Raw genomic sequence first — 12883 nt, forward strand, 5'->3', positions numbered from 1 at the left:
GAACTCCACAGCCTTAAATGTCCCTGTCTGACTGACAGCTTTGAAGAGAGTAGTGGTTCTCCCAGCACGCAGCTGGAGATCTGAGAACGGACAGACTGCCTCCTAAAGTGGGTCCCTCACCCCTGAGCAGCCTAACTGGGAGGCACCCCCCCAGTAGGGACAGACTGACACCTCATTCAACCGGGTACTCCTCTGAGACAAAACTTTCAGAGGAACTATCAGACAGCTGAATTTGTGGTCTCACGAAAATCCGCTGTTCTGCAGCCACCGGTGCTGACACCCAGCCAAACAGGGTCTGGAGTGGACGTCTAGTAAACTCCAACAGACCTGCAGCTGAGGGTCTTGTCTGGTAGAAGGAAAATTAACAAACAGAAAGGACATCCACACCAAAAACCCATCTGTACATCACCATCATCGAAGACAAAAAGTAGACAAAACCACAAAGATGGGGAAAAAACAGACCAAAAAAACTGGAAACTCTAAACAACAGAGCACCTCTCCTCCTCCAAAGGAACGCAGTTCCTCACCAGCAACGGAACAAAGCTGGATGGAGGATGACTTTGATGAGTTGAGAGAAGAAGGCTTCAGACGATCAAACTACTCTGAGCTACGAGAGGAAATTCAAAACAATAGCAAAGAAGTTAAAAACTTTGAAAAAAAATTAGAAGAATGGATAACTAGAATAACCAATGGAGAGAAGGGCTTCAAGGAGATGATGGAGCTGAAAGCCAAGTTTCGAGAACTACGCGAAGAATGCAGAAGCCTCAGTAGCAGATGCGATCAACTGGAAGAAAGGGTATCGCTGATAGAAGATGAAATGAATGAAATGAAGAGAGAAGGGAAGTTTAGAGAAAAAAGAATAAAAAGAAATGAACAAAGCCTCCAAGAAATTTGGGACTATGTGAAAAGACCAAACCTACGTCTGATTGGTGTACTTGAAAATGATGGGGAGAATGGAACCAAGTTGGAAAACACTCTGCAAGATATTATCCAGGAGAACTTCCCCAATCTAGCAAGGCAGGCCAGCATTCAGATTCAGGAAATACAGAGAACGCCACAAAGATACTCCTCGAGAAGGGCAACTCCAAGACACATAATTGTCAGATTCACCAAAGTTGAAATGAAGGAAAAAATGTTAAGGGCAGCCAGAGAGAAAGGTCGGGTTACCCACAAAGGGAAGCCCATCAGACTAACAGCTGATCTCTCAGCAGAAACTCTACAAGCCAGAAGAGAGTGGGGGCCGATATTCAACATTCTTAAAGAAAAGAATTTTCAACCCAGAATTTCCTATCCCGCCAAACTAAGCTTCATAAGTGAAGGAGAAATAAAATACTTTACAGACAAGCAAACGCTGAGTGATTTTGTCACCACCAGGCCTGCCCTAAAAGAGCTCCTGAAGGAAGCACTAAACATGGAAAGGAACAACCGGTACCAGCCCCTGCAAAAACATGCCAAATTGTAAAGACCATCGAGGCTAGGAAGAAACTATAGCAACTAACGAGCAAAATAACCAACTAACATCATAATGACAGGATCAGATTCACACATAACAATATTCACGTTAAATGTAAATGGGCTAAATGCTCCAATCAAAAGACACAGACTGGCAAACTGGATAAGGAGTCAGGACCCATCAGTGTGCTGTATTCAGGAAACCCATCTCACGTGCAGAGACACACATAGACTCAAAATAAAGGGATGGAGGAAGATCTATCAAGCAACTGGAAAACAAAAAAAGGCAGGGGTTGCAATCCTAGTCTCTGATAAAATAGACTTTAAACCAACAAAGATCAAAAGAGACAAAGAAGGCCATTACATAATGGTAAAGGGATCAATTCAACAAGAAGAGCTAACTATCCTAAATATATATGCACCCAACACAGGAGCACCCAGATTCATAAAGCAAGTCCTGAGTGACCTACAAAGGGACTTAAACTCCCACACAATAATAATGGGAGATTTTAACACCCCACTGTCAGCATTAGACAGATCAACGAGACAGAAAGTTAACAAGGATATCCAGGAATTGAACTCAGCTCTACATAAAGTGGACCTAATAGACATCTACAGAACTCTCCACCCCAAATCAACAGAATATACATTTTTTTCAGCACCACACCACACCTATTCCAAAATTGACCACATAGTTGGAAGTAAAGCTCTTCTCAGCAAATGTAAAAGAACAGAGATTATAACAAACTGTCTCTCAGACCACAGTGCAATCAAACTAGAACTCAGGATTAAGAAACTCAGTCAAAACCGCTCAACTACATGGAAACTGAACAACCTGCTCCTGAATGACTATTGGGTACATAATGAAATGAAGGCAGAAATAAAGATGTTCTTTGAAACCAACGAGAACAAAGACACAACATACCAGAATCTCTGGGACACGTTCAAATCAGTGTGTAGAGGGAAATTTATAGCACTAAATGCCCACAAGAGAAAGCAGGAAAGACCCAAAATTGACACCCTAACATCACAATTAAAAGAACTAGAAAAGCAAGAGCAAACACATTCAAAAGCTAGCAGAAGGCTAGAAATAACTAAAATCAGAGCAGAACTGAAGGAAATAGAGACACAAAAAACCCTTCAAAAAATTAATGAATCCAGGAGCTGGTTTTTTGAAAAGATCAACAAAATTGATGGACCGCTAGCAAGACTAATAAAGAAGAAAAGAGAGAAGAATCAAATAGATGCAATAAAAAACGAAAAAGGGGATATCACCACCGATCCCACAGAAATATAATCTACCATCAGAGAATACTACAAACACCTCTATGCAAATAAACTAGAAAATCTAGAAGAAATGGATAAATTCCTCGACAAATACACCCTCCCAAGACTAAACCAGGAAGAAGTTGAATCTCTGAATAGACCAATAACAGGTTCTGAAATTGTGGCAATAATCAATAGCTTACCAACCAAAAAGAGTCCAGGACCTGATGGATTCACAGCTGAATTCTACCAGAGGTACAAGGAGGAACTGGTACCATTCCTTCTGAAACTATTCCAATCGATAGAAAAAGAGGGAATCCTCCCTAACACATTTTACGAAGCCAGCATCGTCCTGATACCAAAACCTGGCAGAGACATAACCAAAAAAGAGAATTTCAGACCAATATCCTTGATGAACATTGATGCAAAAATCCTCAATAAAATACTGGCAAACCGAATCCAGCAGCACATCAAAAAGCTCATCCACCATGATCAAGTGGGCTTCATCCCTGGGATGCAAGGCTGGTTCAACATACGCAAATCAATAAATGTAATCCAGCATATAAACAGAACCAAAGACAAAAACCACATGATTATCTCAATAGATGCAGAAAAGGCCTTTGACAAAATTCAACAACCCTTCATGCTAAAAACTCTCAATAAATTAGGTATTGATGGGACGTATCTCAAAATAATAAGAGCTATCTACAACAAACCCACAGCCAATATCATACTGAATGGGCAAAAACTGGAAGCATTCCCTCTGAAAACTGGCACAAGACAGGGATGCCCTCTCTCACCGCTCCTATTCAACATAGTGCTGGAAGTTCTGGCCAGAGCAATCAGGCAGGAGAAGGAAATAAAGGGTATTCAATTAGGAAAAGAGGAAGTCAAATTGTCCCTGTTTGCAGATGACATGATTGTATATCTAGAAAACCCCATTGTCTCAGCCCAAAATCTCCTTAAGCTGATTAGCAACTTCAGCAAAGTCTCAGGATACAAAATTAATGTACAAAAATCACAAGCATTCTTGTACACCAATAACAGACAAACAGAGAGCCAAATCATGAGTGAACTCCCATTCACAATTGCTTCAAAGAGAATAAAATACCTAGGAATCCAACTTACAAGGGATGTGAAAGACCTCTTCAAGGAGAACTACAAACCACTGCTCAATGAAATAAAAGAGGATACAAACAAATGGAAGAACATTCCATGCTCATGGGTTGGAAGAATCAATATCGTGAAAATGGCCATACTGCCCAAGGTAATTTATAGATTCAATGCCATCCCCATCAAGCTACCAATGACTTTCTTCACAGAATTGGAAAAAACTACTTTAAAGTTCATATGGAACCAAAAAAGAGCCCGCATCGCCAAGTCAATCCTAAGCCAAAAGAACAAAGCTGGAGGCATCACGCTACCTGACTTTAAACTATACTACAAGGCTACAGTAACCAAAACAGCATGGTACTGGTACCACAACAGAGACATAGATCAATGGAACAGAACAGAGCCCTCAGAAATGATGCCGCATAGCTACAACTATCTGATCTTTGACAAACCTGACAAAAACAAGAAATGGGGAAAGGATTCCCTATTTAATAAATGGTGCTGGGAAATCTGGCTAGCCATATGTAGAAAGCTGCAACTGGATCCCTTCCTTACACCTTATACAAAAATTAATTCAAGATGGATTAAAGACTTATATGTTAGACCTAAAACCATTAAAATCCTACAAGAAAACCTAGGCAATACCATTCAGGACATAGGCGTGGGCAAGGACTTCATGTCTAAAACACCAAAAGCAATGGCAACAAAAGCCAAAATCGACAAATGGGATCTCATTAAACTAAAGAGCTTCTGCACAGCAAAAGAAACTATCATCAGAGTGAACAGGCAACCTACACAATGGGAGAAAATTTTTGCAACCTACTTATCTGACAAAGGGCTAATATCCAGAATCTACAATGAACTCAAACAAATTTACAAGAAAAAAACAAACAACCCCATCAAAAAGTGGGCAGAGGACATGAACAGACACTTCTCAAAAGAAGACATTTATGCAGCCAAAAAACACATGAAGAAATGCTCCTCATCACTGGCCATCAGAGAAATGCAAATCAAAACCACAGTGAGATACCATCTCACACCAGTTAGAATGGCCATCATTAAAAAATCAGGAAACAACAGGTGCTGGAGATGATGTGGAGAAATAGGAACACTTTTACACTGTTGGTGGGACTGTAAACTAGTTCAACCATTGTGGAAGTCAGTGTGGCGATTCCTCAGGGATCTAGAACTAGAAATACCATTTGACCCAGCCATCCCATTACTGGGTATATACCCAAAGGACTATAAATCATGCTGCTATAAAGACACATGCACACGTATGTTTATTGCGGCACTATTCACAATAGCAAAGAGTTGGAACCAACCCAAATGTCCAACAACGATAGACTGGATTAAGAAAATGTGGCACATATACACCATGGAATACTATGCAGCCATAAAAAATGATGAGTTCGTGTCCTTTGTAGGGACATGGATGAAACTGGAAAACATCATTCTCAGTAAACTATCGCAAGGACAAAAAACCAAACACCGCATGTTCTCACTCATAGGTGGGAATTGAACAATGAGAACTCATGGACACAGGAAGGGGAACATCACGCTCCGGGGACTGTTGTGGGGTGGGGGGAGGGGGGAGGGACAGCATTAGGAGATACACCTAATGCTAAATGACGAGTTAATGGGTGCAGGAAATCAACATGGCGCATGGATACATATGTAACAAACCTGCACATTGTGCACATGTACCCTAAAACCCTAAAGTATAATAAAAGTAGATATACATAATAAAAAAAAAAAAAAAGAAATAAAGAAATTTAATTGCCAATATAATGGTATGGGAGGTGGGGACTTTGAGAGATGATTAGGCTATGAGGGCTCCAGCTTCATGTGTGCCTTACTAAAAGGGCTTTCGGGGTGGCTACTCTTTGCCCTTCCACCGTCAGATGACACAGCAAAAAGGTCCTCTCCAAATGCCAACACCTTGATATTGGATTTCCCAGCCTCCAGAACTATAACTTTCTGTTCTTTATAAATTACCCAGTCTCAGGTATCCTGTTATAGCAGAACAACATGGACTAAGACAAATACATACAGGAAAGCCAGGATTTGCTTGATCCTAACAAATATTTGTCAGTTTTCAAGGCAATGAGTTGGTATCTTATTATTTTTCAAAGGTGGTCAGTTTTTTTTAATATCATCGTGAACTTATGTAGTTAAACATGATATGTTATGGGTTTCATTCCCATGCAGTTTTTATCCTTATTGAGGTTCAAGGTTTCCCATCTTCAGTCAGTGACAGTCACTTCAAGGAGTAAAGTTTTTTTTGTCATGACTCTAGTCATCATTGAAAGCTTACTTGCCATCAGGCATGACAAGATGTTCCAAGTTTATCTTATACACTTTTAACCCAAAACCTGAAATTAGTCAATTCTCGAAGAAGTCATGTTATCTTTTAGTAGTAAACAATATTTTAAGGCCACAGTCTGATCATTAGGGCTAATCATTGCTAGTAGGTTGGTCATTGTTATTAGGCCTTTTCAGGTGCTCAGAGGTAATTTCAAATTCAAATACAGACTTTGTATTTTTACTTAAGCTTTCATATATATACAATTTTTTTCTGTATACTAATAATCATAGTTTTCAAGAATACAAGAGGTGATGGGATAAAATATCTATAATCATTCATTTGTTTTATCCAACAATTCACATATAATAGTCTTAAGATAACAAAACTCACCCCAACAGAAGAGTTTGTAAATGTCTGTATTATATGTTTTTCCCATTTTTGCACTATGTCTACATTGTCAGAGCATATAGCCAGAGCAGACTATATCCTAGTCCATTTAACCCCTTAGTCTTAGTTCTACAAGTAATTATATTGAATACCCACCATCAGTACTTATGTCAATGTCATCCTAGTCATTTTGGTTGTCTGAAGCTTGTTTTCTATTTAGATACCTCAAGAAGGGCTCATGGGAGAAAATAATATCTTAAGTTTATATGTTGATAACAGCTTGTATGTACTCTTTTTCTTGAAAGTAAGTTTAGTTACATGTAAAATGCTTGGCTCACATTTTCTTTCCTTGTGTGTCTTAAATATGTTATTCTATTTTTCTCTGGCTTAAAATTAGGTGGTCATCTAATTTTCTTTCCCTTATAAATCACTTGCTGTTTTTGCCTAGGTTTTCTAAGTATTTTTTTTCCTTTTCATTAAGCCAAGTAATAACTAAAATATACCTTTCTGTTTGTTGTTTTGTGTTCATATTTTGAAGTTCATCGTGTGCTCTTTCAATATGTAATTTCAAATTTTTTTATTTCAAGAACGTTTTATTGAATTATAGCTTGTAGAACTATAGTTGTAGAATTTATTTTATTTCCTTGTTTTGGTGTTATTCTACAGGAAACGCTGGGACAGGCCACTTTATATCTTTACATAGCTCTATTAGGCATCTCTCTCTCTCTCTTTTTTTTTTTTTTTTAACAGAGTTTTGTTCTTGTTGCCCAGGCTGGAGTGCAATGGTGCAATCTTGGCTCACTGCAACCTGTGCCTCCTGGGTTCAAGCAATTCTCCTGTCTCAGCCTCCTGAGTAGCTAGGATTACAGGCGCCCACCACCATGCCCAACTGATTTTTGTATTTTTAGTAGAGACAGGGTTTCATCATATTGGTCAGGTTGGTCTCAAACTCCTGACCTGAGGTGATCTGCCCACCTTGGCCTCCCAAAGTGCTGGGGTTACAGGCGTGAGCCACCACGCTCTGCCTGTTTGTTTGGTTTTGGTTTTGTTTGTTTGTTTGTTTGTTTGTTTAGACAGAGTCTCTCTCTGTCCCTCAGGCTGGAGTGCAGTGGCGCAATCTCGGCTCACTGTAACCTCCACCTCCTGGGCTCAAGCGATCCTTATGCCTCAGCCTCCAGAGTAGCTGGGATTGCTGGGATTACAGGCCTGTGCCACCACAACTGGCTAATTTTTGTACTTTTTAATAGAGACAGGGTTTTGCAATGTTGGCCAGGCTGGTCTCTAACTCTTGGCCTCAAGTGATCCACCAGGCTCGGCCTCCCAAAGTGCTGGGATTACAGGTCTGAACCACTGCTCTTGGCCTCTTACCACAATTTTTAAATTGAGGACACTGATAATCAGAAACATTTTTTGTCTGGACATGGTAGCTCATGCCTGTAATCCCAGAACTTTGGAAGACCAAGGTGTGAGGATTACTGGAGCCCAGGAGTTCAAGACTAGCCTGGGAAACATAATGAGACTCTGTCTCTACAAAAAATTTACAGGGCGTGGTGGTTCGTGCCAGTGGTCCAAGCTACTGAGGAGGCTGAGGTGGGGGGATTGCTTGAACCCATGAGGCTGAGGATGCAGTTGCGTCTCAACCTGGGCAACAGAGAAGGGCCCTGTAAGAAAAAAAAGAAGGGGAGGGGAGGGGATGGGAGGGAGAGATGGGGGGTGTGGAGGGAGAGAGAGAGAAGGAAAGGAAAGAGGCCAGGACGCAGTGGCTCACACCTGTAATCCCAGCACTTTGGGAGGCCCAGGCGGGTGGATCACAAGGTCAGGAGATCGAGACCATCCTGGCTAACACGGTGAAACCCTGTCTCTACTAAAAAAAAGAAAAAATTAGCCAGGCATGGTGGCGGGCGCCTGTAGTCCCAGCTACTCGGGAGGCTGAGGCAGGAGAATGGCATGAACCTGGGAGGTAGAGCTTGCAGTAAGCCAAGATCATGCCACTGCACTCCAGCCTGGGCAACAGAGCGAGACTCCATCTCAAAAAAAAAAGAAAGAAAGGAAAGAGAAGGGGAGGGAAGGGGGAAGGGAAGAAGGAAAGCAAAAAGGAAAGGAAAGATTATGTAATTTGTTGAAGATTCCACAGGTGGTAGGGGAAGAACCAGAACCGAGGGCTGCTCAACCATGAATCCTTAGGTCTTTTTTCCATATTACCCTGCCGCCTGGGTCCTTTCTGAGTTTATTTCACTGCCTTTCCCTTCAGATGGTCACTCTCATATGCCTTACGGTCTTGCTTCTCAAAATCTAGCCCTTGGACCGGCATCATTGGCATTACCAGAAACCCCATTAGAACTGAAGAATCTCAGTTGCTCCAGTCCTACTGAATGAGATTCTGAATTTTTATAAGATCTCCAGGTTATTTCAGTCTCCATTACAATTTAAGAAACACTGATCTAGAGAGAAATCTAAAGGTATTTTAGGCTATAATTCTCAAATTTTATGGCATACTGATATCCCTTGGAATAATTTTTAATTCCTGATACCCAAGCCACAACCCCTATCAATTAAATCAAATCTAAATCTCTGGGGATGGAGCATAGCATATGTTAAAACTCCCCAAGTGATCCAAAGTATAGCCATGTTTGGGAGCTCGGTCTTAAAACAGTACGGTTAGTCCTTCATGTTCCTAAGAATACTGGGAGCTTCTCATCTTCACATGCTGATGCAGTAGATCTAGTGTGGGGCCTGAGATTCTTCATTTCTAACAAGTTCTTGAGTGGTAGTTTCTGCTGCTCCTAAGAGTTTCTGGAGTAAAATGAAACTACCGGAAGCCTCCTTCAACAATGTCAATAAATACAAATAGCATCTAATCAAGGAAAGCTTCTCTAAGGCACAGTCCTGGCCTTCTAACTCCACCTGAGAGCAAAAAAGGAACTCCGGGAGAACGGGTGGAGGTGCTTCAGGCTCTTACAAGGCTCTCCAGGTTACTTCACACCTGGTGCTGGGCAGACCCATCTAGGTGTGCCAGACAATTGGGATCAGGCTGCTGCTTGCAGCCCCAAGGCTGCAAACACATACTTTTTTCTCATTGCCTGTGCCTTCACCATCTGTCTACCTTTCTTTCCCCGGGTCCTTCTCTTTTTTTCCCTGGGTTCCTGTCTCCAGGCTTCCCAGCAGCACCTGGGGCACTTGCTTGGTCTGCTACATGCTTACTTGGGTTTTGGACTAAGTCAAAACTGCAAAATCTCAGGCCATAACACAGAGGAGCTTAAACCAGTGGAATAAGAAGGGCCCCGGGGATGAGTGCGTAAGAGATACGGCATGATGGAACTTTATTTGTTTTTCATCACAGATCCATTCATGACATGCAAGATGTGGTCTGATAGCTTGGCAGGACTGAACATGCACTATTCTCACTCCAGCTTATAATTTACATATTTTTCCCTTGGCAAGACCCAAGCAACTGTCATCAGCAGGTTGTGTGGGACTTGCCGAGTGTGGTGGCAGGTCCACTCTGGGTTCTGCTGTAGCCCAAAGTTTTGACTCATCCCCTGGCCTGTGGCAGAGTGGGAAATCTTGCTGGTGTAGCTAGGTAAGGGCTTCCCTCTGGATGTGCCAGGGCTAAGGAATCTCCAACAGCCTTAGCTGGCCATTTCTGAGATGGTGAAACACTTACCCAGAATTCCACTGGGTCAAAAGTTAACATCTACAGAAGAGCAAGCTAATTCACTTTCTCTAGGTTTGACAGGAAAGAACAGAAAGGCAAGGGGAAAACTGAGACCTCAGGATATTCAACATGAAGGCAGCCAAGTAGAGGATTCTTAAAATCTCAGTTTCTAAATTAGGATCATCCCACATTTATTTGGGGCTTATTCAGTGACATTTTCCTAAGCAGTACTTAACAAGGCATTTTACCACATGCCAGATAAAACTGGTCATCAGAACATAACCTTTTTACCCTCTGGAATAACACTTTTCACCAAGATTCCTGGGACTCTCTTTAATTTCCTTACAGTTTCCAACCATTTAGGGAAAGCTACTCTAGGAACTGAAAGAGGCAATGTGGCTCAGAGATTGAGCAGGTTTCTCCTCCCTACTGACAGCATCAGACGATAATTAATCCTCATTGTTTCCCAAAGGACAGCCAAGGAAAAACTTCATTTCCCAGATGAGGTGGCTCAACAAACTGCCCAAGACCAGTGTCCCAGCTAGCAAGTAGCCAAGTACCCACAGTGCAATCTGTTTCAGCCCTTGGGACAGGCCTCTGGTCTCCTGCAACTGGTCTGAGTAGACTTAAGTTCCTCTCTTCGCTTTCCCCAGCCTTGTAACACGTCCCTTGAGAGTACTATTTCTATGTAGGCTTTTGAGGGCTGAAACGAGAGAAGACATTTCCTGGCCCTGAAGTGAGTCATTGGCCTAGTAAAACTTCACTTAAGGGGTAACTAACTAGCCAATAGAGGACAATGGAGGAAGCCTAGCACCTCTGGAGGGAAGTTCCTGATGTGTGATTTGCCGTCTATGAGACAGGAAGGCTCAGCGGCTATACAGGCCCTCTGGCAGCCTTAAGCATCAAATAAATTACATAAATACTTAGGGCCTCTAGGATCCAGGTCTTGAACTATGTGTCTTGGAAAGTCCAGAGTTGAGGTTCTTGCTCTCACTCACTATTTTCAGTGTGGTCCCTGGGAAGCAGCATCAGCATCACCTGGGAACCTGTTAGAAATAATTGTCAGACACCATCCCAGACCTACTGAATCAGAATCTCTGGTGCTGGGATACAGAATTCTGTGTCTCACCAGCTCTCTAGGTGATTCTGGTGCAAGTCCAAGTTTGAGGACCATTGCTCTTATCAAATCATTATTTGTGGTGCCCCTTTAAATCAGGTTGAATTGGGGTTCTCTAGAGGTAAGAGGGGCTGGGTAACGAAGTGAGGCTCTCAAGTCAGGTTAACTGGTTCTCTGCAACTTCCTAGTGATGTGACCTTGGATGTCAGTTCTCTCACCTCTAAGATGGGGGAAATAAAACCTCTTCCACTGGGAGGTCATATGTGTCTGGCCTATATAGTTTCTGTCTTTTCGCCACCCCAATCTATCTAAAAGGAAATTTACAGAACAGGACCTACTGTTCCTAGGGTAAAAATCTGCAAGACAGGGAATGGCCACATGCAGGATGCTGACGTTAATACCTTTTTAATTAACATTTTAAGTGGTTCTAGGTTAAAATGAGTTTGGTTCAGCCTTTAAGTCCTAAGGATAATGGTATTTTTAGCAGAAATGTGTTTTCCCATGCTGACTTACGTCCAAATAGTTTCAAAGATTAGATTACAACTTTACTAAAACGTGAAACTTAACTTCTACTTAGGTTTCCTTTGTTTTCTTTTTAAGAGAGAGGAAGAATAGATCATCAAGGTTGATTTTTTTTTTTTTGTATTTGTAATTCAGGATTAGGCAAATGTTTAAAAACTAATAAAAATGATTTGAGCATTTTAATTCTTTTCTCTTAAGGCAGAACATTTTTTACTCACTTCCATGTTACATTGATTTCTGCTTATAAAAAAATACACCTTTATAGCAGAAATTTTAGAAAATACAGAGAAACATGAAGAGGAAAGCAAGCACCCATATCCTACTGCCCAGATAATCACTGTGAATGTTTTGGTGTATTTCTTTGTGGCTTTTCTTCCTGCTCACATGTGTAATGATTGATATGTATATGTATTTAAGATGTTTTAATGAAATCACACTCTACTGTTTTTATCACCCTGCAGAGGCAGGATGGACTTCCCCCAACCCAAAATTTGGTTCAGATGTCAAAACCGATGATGCCACACATACATATCAAGAAGGTATGGAAAGGTTTCTTACATAATGAGGCTTTCTAGAAAGAGCAGAGTAGGATCCTAAGGAAGTCCATAAATGGCTTGAGAAAGCAGGGAAAGGAGACTAGCTTGGGGTTTTTATCACAGTTAGAGTGTGGGGCTGAGTGGAGGGCTCCTGCACACAGACTGGACACTACGTGGTTTGAACTTCTCACTGGTGCACTGGGGTTTTCTTATCAGCTTGTCCAGATGTGGAACCAAAAGGAAAGGGCAGTCATGGGGCTTGAAAGTTGTCAGCAGCCAAACGTCAAAACTGGAATTAGACTCTTAATTACATGTAGTTTTGCATCTTTGTCTTAAATTTAGCATTGTACTTTCTGTGCTGAAGAGAGAAAGCTTAAACCAAAAGCTTTACTGTCAAACTAGATTGCTTTTGACATTGGCATCTTGTGGCTATGCCAGTGTTTCTTGTAACCAATCATTTATTTATTCATATTCTAGAAGAAAAGGATGTGTGGATTAAAAACAACATTGACTTTTTTTTATAAAAC

General features: G+C 41.3%; 1 protein-coding gene across 5 annotated transcripts in view; it reads left to right on the top strand.

Moving 5' to 3' along the window:
• The window catches only part of TBC1D19 (TBC1 domain family member 19), a 277728-nt gene that overhangs the window by 189043 nt on the left and 75802 nt on the right, over positions 1 to 12883 (top strand). Inside the window, exon 21 of one of the 5 annotated variants that reach the window (XR_010116327.1) lies at positions 12282 to 12875. The exons of 3 other annotated variants lie outside the window; for them this stretch is intronic. The gene's annotated coding sequence lies outside the window, so the exon portion shown is untranslated. Of the gene's footprint in view, positions 1 to 12281; positions 12876 to 12883 lie in introns of those variants that run through there. One more of the 5 variants, XR_010116328.1, reaches the window with a different exon arrangement.

The sequence above is a fragment of the Symphalangus syndactylus genome, chromosome 16 (assembly GCF_028878055.3).
Source record: "Symphalangus syndactylus isolate Jambi chromosome 16, NHGRI_mSymSyn1-v2.1_pri, whole genome shotgun sequence".
Classification (NCBI taxonomy): domain Eukaryota; kingdom Metazoa; phylum Chordata; class Mammalia; order Primates; family Hylobatidae; genus Symphalangus; species Symphalangus syndactylus.